Consider the following 7,606-nt stretch of genomic DNA (forward strand, 5'->3'; position numbering starts at 1 on the left):
TAAGCAAGTTCAGGTAGAGCACGACCTTTGCTCACCTTTTGAGATGAATGTTTGTAATATGTTTGAAACATGTTTTCTATATGTGAAATGCATTCCTCAGATGTGTCTTAAATTACTAGGAAAAAAGTTTGCCTACAGAAAGTTTGCCTACATAAGTTTCCTTTTGTTTATAGTAACAAACAGGCAGCTATAATTGAATTACATGTGTGTTTAATTGTTCAGCCTACAGAAGAACAGGTCGCCCAATCTCAAGTTAAGAATTTAACCTAGGCTGTCTCTACGATTACTATTCTGATGTGAAAATGTTCCTTTTATATAGGATGTTTGTAAGCTAAATAGGGGGGATGTTGTATTATCTGATGGGACTATATTATCCGAGGCGGAGTGATCTGCACGAGTATCTAGTACCAGAGTAATAATACACTGATGGTGGTGATGGTCTCCTGCTAATACCTAGATAAAGCAAAGTTTAACCTTACCTCAACGCCTCCTCATTATTGCATGGTTAATGTAATAACACTTCAGCTCTTAGAGCCGTTTCGTTCGCAACCCACACATCACTAGCCTCCTCATCCTCACCCTCATCGTCATCCTCATCCACACTGAAGCGGAAATCCTCCTCGAGAAATGGACTAACAAAGGAAGAAGGAAGAAAACCCGTTTTGAAACAACTTTGGAGGCTTTCACTTAAATTATGGACACTAAAGGGGATAATGAGTTGCTGCGTGACATGCAGCGCGAGCAGCATGCTCACGAGGAGGGGATGATTGAGAAATTGGTGGCTCTGGGATGCAGAAAGAGCAGCATGCTCACAAGGAGAGGATGATGGACAGACTTGCTCAGTCCGTAGGCTGTATGGTCCAACAATTTGCACCACATCCACATCCTGCTGCGCTGAGCCCCCCGATGCCTTGGTATGCTGTGCCACAGAGAGCCAACACTAGGCATGAGCAAAATGCCCCAATATGCCCACCCACGTCAGTACCCAACTTCAAACCCACAATCCCCCGAATGGATGAGGAAACTCTTCCTCCAACGTGGACCCACTTGTAATGGGAGAAAAACTCTGTTGTGTGTCCTCTTAATTGTCAATATTAGTTTGCATGTCTTTGTTTAAAAAAGAAAATGCTATAAAAAAAAAAATTATACACATTGCATGTTGTGGAGTGATTTTTTGCATCTTTGCACCTTTTTTAATAAAGTTTTTTAATGTCTTTTATTTTGTATCAGCATTTTATTGCCTCTCAAAAACTTAACGTATTGTCCAGTATCTGCTCACATACCTGTTAACAATGCCATTATAACAGGTATTGTTTTCATTTGAATGTGCATGGGCGTCACCCAAACGATCTATAAATTGGCGTTATATCCAACTCAATCTTCTGCACTGGTTAGCTCTGCATCTGCATTGTTCATAACAACAGCATATCAACAGTTGTTTAAATTACAATGAACACGGGTGTTTCCCCAATAGTCATTTGGTCTTTACTATTGTAACTCACAACCTTTACCACTGAGCTGAAAAAAGTATAAGGTGTAGTGTAAGTATAATAATTTCTGCACAAGTACAAGTTCAGTAATTTTTTATTGAAACACAAACGGAACTTCCTATGTTATTACTCACAATCAGTTCTCAGTAAAATATGCGGAGAGAGCACGTCAAGTATTATGTGGCTCTTCTTCATTTTCCTCGGGATGCATTAGAAACTCTTGTTCTCGCAGTTCGACTGCCTCATCCATTTCGTTCCTCCATTCGTCGAGAAAGGCATCACCCTGTGACTTGCACAAGTTGTGCAAGACAACACAGCTGCTGACTACTGTAGGGACCTTTGCGACGCTGATGTCCATCTTTTTCAGTAGACAACGAAATCTACCCTTCAGTCTCCCAAAAGCACATTCAACTGTCATGCGTGCACGGCTCAGTCTGTAGTGTCTCTGCTCTCTTGTAAGATGTCCGTTGTCCGCATATCCCTTCATCAGCCAGCTCATTAGAGGGTAAGCAGGGTCTCCCTACAGCATCAGTGGCACCTGTACGCCTCCAATTTCTCGTTTGTCCTAAAGGGAAAGAATTAGAAAGAAAACATTTTTCACATTGACGTAATGTTTGTCACGTGTGGTGAAACAGTAGGATTAAGCACATACAGTGCATTTCGCTAAGGTGCTGTTGTTACGAACCACTTAGTCTAGGGGGAAATGGTTAGTAACAAAATTGGGACCAACAAACACGTTCCATGAGTAGGTTTCAAACTTAAGATGTTTTTAATGGTTTTAACAAAATAAATAACAACAACAAACAACAGCAGCAGCAACAACAGAGGAAGGGCAGCAGGTGGCGCCAAATCAATAACCTAATATAAACAAAGTGGTCTCTGACTGAGACCCGACACGGGAAACCGTTCACAAAAAAGGGACGCCACCCATAAGCCTAAACAAAAAGGCTACAGAAAACAAGGTGAAACTAAACCCCAAAGAAAACCCAAAACTAAACCTAGAGCCCAATAATTGCAACAAATACATAAACACGAGCGTCAAACAGTAAGGGTACGAGTGCTACACCTAAAACTAGCACAAACACGAGTCAAAGCACAATACAAAAGTCGAACAGCGTACAAGGGCTAACAGCCACTATCAGACTGCCGCCCTGCGTTCAGGATCTCGGCAGCTTTTATGGTTGTGGGGGATTCCGTCTCACGCTGTTGCGCAGGTGGCGGCGATCAGCAAATCACGGTGGGCGGAGACAGGAACTCCCCCCAGTTGATGACGTTGATCCAGCTGATTCTCGGGGAACCACCTGGCGAACAGAGTTAGAAACACACCCACGCCCCAACATACACACCCAAAATACGGTACCCGTTACAGCTGTTATAACTACAACTCTACAATAAATTCACAATTGTATGCTTTACCGGTGGGAAGAGGTTGCCACTCTCAGCAAGTTCAAACAATGTGGAGTTCCTAAGCACTCTTGCATCATCTCTTATCTCCTCTGCTAAGTCAACCACTTGCCTGTTGGACCCAATTCAAACCAGGCTTTTAAAGGAGGTTTCCCCATTGCCTAATTGTGAAAAAACCCAATTTGGACTCGAGTGCCCTTTCAAATTATAGGCCAATCTCAAACCTTCCCTTTCTCTCTAAGATTTTAGAAAAAGTTGTTGCCAGGCAGCTTATTGACTTCTTAAATGACAACAATCTGCTTGAGGCATTTCAGTCAGGCTTCAGAGTTGGTCACAGCACTGAAACTGCATTGCTTGAGGTGAGTAATGATCTCTTGTGTGCATCTGACAGAGGTCTTCTCTCTGTTCTGGTCCTCCTAGATCAAGTGCAGCATTTGATACAGTTGATCACATCATTCTTCTTAGGAGATTAGAAGATGCTATTGGCATCAAGGACCAAGCCTTGGACTGGTTTAGATCTTACTTGTCTGACCGTTTTCAGTTTGTTCATGTTCATAATCATTCGTCAGAACGTAGGAGGGTTAGTCATGGTGTCCCGCAAGGATCTGTACTTGGGCCACTCCTCTTCAACATCTACATGTCACCTCTTGGTGACATCATCAGAAAGCATAGCATCAGTTTCCATTCTTACGCAGATGACACACAGTTGTACTTTTCTTTTAAGGCAAACGAGGCTCATCAGTTGGCCAAATTGGAATCTTGTCTTTGTGATGTCAGAACTTGGATGACACAGAATTTCCTGTTGCTTAATACCGACAAAACTGAGGTCATTATATTTGGATCGCGAGAGAGTAGGGACAGAGTTTTTGATGGACAAAGTGGTCTATTTGGTACTACACCCAGTTCTACTGTGCGGAACCTAGGAGTCACTTTTGATCAGGACCTGACCTTTAATTCTCATATACAGAATGTAGGGAGGTCAGCTTTCTTCCACTTAAGAAACATTGCCAAAATTCGAAGTTTTTTGTCCTTCAAAGATGCGGAAAAAATAATCCATGCTTTTGTTACGTCTAGGCTAGATTACTGGTACTAGCAGGATGCCCAAATTCATCCCTTAGGACATTACAGTTAATCCAAAACTCTGCGGCACAATTGTTAACCGGAACTAGAAGGAGGCAGCATATTACTCCAATTTTAGCTTACTTGCATTGGCTGCCAGTCAAATTTAGAATTGCATTTAAGATTCTAGTTTTAACTTACAAAGCTCTTCATTCTCAGGCTCCTTCTTATATTAGGGAACTAATTGAACTTTATCATCCTCCAAGAGCCCTTCGCTCTGAGGATTCTGGACTTTTAGTTATCCCAATCATTTCTAGAGTTAGGTCAGGAGGTAGGTGTTTCAGTTTCCTGGCACCTCTATTTTGGAATCATCTTCCACCCTCGGTGAGGGGGGCAGACACAGTTAGTTTATTTAGGAGTAGACTTAAGACTTTCCTTTTTCTTAAAGCTTATAGTTAGACTCCATCCACTGTCAGTTAAGCTGCTGTAGGCTTACGCCGTGGAGGGAGATCTTTCGCTCCCGTTACAGGGATCGTTGCTCTGTGCAGGCGGAACCTTTATCACTCTCCTCACCCAATCAATCTTTTACTCTATCCACTCTGTCCAAGCTCTCATTATGCTTTGTACAGTATGCTCGATATGCATGATACTGCCGCAGTCTCTGTGTCCCCGGCAGGTGATGACCACTGCGCCAGGAGCTGGATTGTGCTGTCCTGGGGGTCTTGCTGTCATCGCTTCATCCCACCACCACGCTTAAGACCTGGACTAGTCCTATCGGCAGATTGTCCATCGAGCTAGGCTCTTGCCTTCCAAAGCATGGACACTTACACTCCACATGGACAGCAGCCTTGAATTATTTCCTATTCTTTGTGTTTATATCCGTTTTGCCTGGTTGGTGTATCTGTTTTTCACTCTGTCCTGTCTGCCACCCTGGCTCACTCTGCTCCTTTCTCTCTTTCTCTGTCTCTCCTCTATCTTTCTACTTCACCCCAACTACTCATAGGCAGATGATCGCCCTCTGGAGTCTGGTTCTGCCCTAGGTTTTTTCCCACAGGGGAGTTTTTCCCAGCCACTGTCGCATCTTGCTTGCTCCAGGGGCCCGGTTGGTTCTCTCTGATTGTATAAAGCGCTTTGAGACGCCTTTGGCTGTGATTTAGCGCTGTACAAATAAAAGTTTATTATTATTATTATTATTATTACAGCCCACGCGGACAGCAGCCTTGAATTTATTTTTCTTTTTTTGTGTGTGTCTATATCCATTTTGTGAATGCCTGGTTTGTGTATCTGTTTTTCACTCTGTCCTGTCTGCCACCCTGGCTCGCTCTGCTCCTTTCTCTCTTTCTCTGTCTCTCCTCCATTTTTGTATTTCACCCCAACTACTCATAGGCAGATGATGGCCCTCTGGAGTCTGGTTCTGCCCTAGGTTTCTTCCCACAGGGGAGTTTTTCCCAGCCACTGTCGCATCTCGCTTGCTCCGGGGGCCCGGTTGGTTCTCTCTGATTGTATAAAGCGCTTTGAGATGCCTTTGGTTGTGATTTAGCTATGTACAAATAAAGTTTTATTATCATTATTACAACACGCTGGTTAAGCTATCCATGCTGTGTGGCACACACACAAACACACACAGACTACAGAGCGCCAAGGATCTAATAAGTTGTTTATCACTCCATTTGCTGCTCTGACAGCAGAGAGGACAGACAGGTGACATGCTGACATCCTCATCCTCTCATTCATTACACAAATATTAAACTATTGTAGATGTCTCTCGTGAGATCCAGAGTTATGAATTCATTGATGTAGGCAATCATTTATTCGAGTTTTATGTTCTACTCTAGATTTGATTTAAAAAGAAAATAGTTGTGACTTTGAAGATGTTCACTTGAACAGATCCCACACTGCAGCTGGGCTCCTCAATTCCATTCTCCAACATGTAGTCCACTTGCTGCTGCAAACGAGCACGTTTGTCGAGGTTCACCCTATACGCATGTTGTTTTATAGGAGATGAACTCCCCACATCAATATCGTGCTCAAGCACATGAGTTTGGGTCGGCACGTCTGAAAACAAGGGCCCCATTGAAGTCGGTAAAACATAAATCAAGTCTGGACAAGACATCCAAATTTTTAAGCTAACCCTGTACCACCGTAGAAGACGGAGAAATAAGATCATCAGATTCTCCAGCTACCGCCTCCGGCAAATCAGAACCGGACAGCACCAAGACGGTCTTACTTCCCGAACCAATGGCGAGTCAGGGATCGGCGCTACTGTCAAAGTACGGCTTCAACGCGTTTACGTGGCACACTCGACTTGTCCGTCTTCAATCCGGCGTGCCCACAATATAATCCAGATTGCTCACTTTTTCTTTAATCCCGTATGGACCAGAGAACTGTTCCTGCCACGCTGATCCAAGAACAGGCAACAGAATTTAAACTTTGTCATCAGGGCTGAAGCTTTGAGTTTTGGTTCCTTATCAAACCACTTCTTTATTTTCGATTGTGCAGCAGAAACATTTTGTTGGCAACTGGCAAGCACGGTGGAGTTTGAACCAAAAGTTACTCACGTAATCAAACAGGTTCTGTTGTTTATGATCACTCAGCCACTTATCTTACAATAAAGACAGAGGACCACGCACCGTGTGCGCGAACACCAAATCTGCCAGACTGAAACCAAAGGATTCCTGAACCACCTCACAGACTGCAAACGATGGACACCCTCGTCCCAGTCATCGCCAGTTTCAAAGCAAATATGCACAAAGCATTGATTTTGTGGTCTGAAAGCGTTTTAAGCGTTGTTGGAGAGTTGGAATGCCTGAGCATTGCATTCCAGAAGAAAACTCAGGCTGTCTCTGGCAGCTAATTGAGGTCTTCTTTTAAGGGAAAGAGAAATGACGAAAGCTACCTTGCACTGTATGAGAAAGCTACAACATTGACTCCATTGAAGCCATTGAATCCATTGAGATCAAACAATCAAGATGCTTTGCTGGTAAACCAGTAGATCACTACAGGGCTTTAAAGTGTTGGATTGTGTGGAAGTTCAGTTTGGTGACCACTTTGACCTGAAGCGTCTGCAAGAGGTGGAGAGTGCACTCCTTTTATGTGGTTGCAGGAGACTTCAATCACATAAAATTGACAGACACTCTCCCCTGCTTTTACCAGTATGTTGACTTCCCTACACGGGGAGATAACACTCTGGACTGTATGTACAGCAACATTCGCGGTGCGTACCAAGCTCTCCCCCACCCCCACCTGGGTCTCTCCGACCACATCTCCATCCTGCTCGCTCCAGCATATCGCCCGCCCCAGAACAACAAAGACAGTCACTGTATGGAGCAGGGATGCAGCCTCTGTGCTCCAGGACTGTTTTCAAAGCACAGACTGGCAGGTCTTCAGGGAGGCAGCCACCACACACCACGCCACAGTGTGTCTCAGTAACCTCCAGATACTGTTTGGGCAAAGCTGCGCTCAGAGCATCCTGCAGCTGTTGCTGGTAGGTGGTGTCACCCAACAGCTCGATGTTAAGCTTTGACTGGCTCTCTCCTTTCTGCACCCTTCTTTTTTCGGCATTAAGCGGATAGACATGATTGAGCAAATGATAGTCAGTCCAGCAGTCCAGCAATCGTCTGCGCTGGTCATTTCTGGTGTTAAGGACATTGCGA

At 44.1% G+C, this 7,606-nt stretch overlaps 1 long non-coding RNA gene across 1 annotated transcript; it reads right to left on the reverse strand.

Annotated features, from left to right (window-relative positions):
- Positions 1-1,566: 1,566 nt before the first annotated feature.
- LOC142903147 (uncharacterized) lies at positions 1,567-2,974 on the reverse strand. Its single transcript, XR_012929198.1, has 2 exons — positions 2,907-2,974; positions 1,567-2,055 (listed from the first exon to the last, which is right to left on the reverse strand). It is a non-coding gene; the product is annotated as an uncharacterized LOC142903147 (long non-coding RNA).
- Between the last annotated feature and the right edge of the window lie 4,632 nt (positions 2,975-7,606).

Source organism: Nelusetta ayraudi, unplaced genomic scaffold (assembly GCF_046127955.1).
Source record: "Nelusetta ayraudi isolate G7.1 ecotype Tasmania unplaced genomic scaffold, CSIRO-AGI_Nayr_v1 ptg000106l, whole genome shotgun sequence".
Lineage (NCBI taxonomy): Eukaryota > Metazoa > Chordata > Actinopteri > Tetraodontiformes > Monacanthidae > Nelusetta > Nelusetta ayraudi.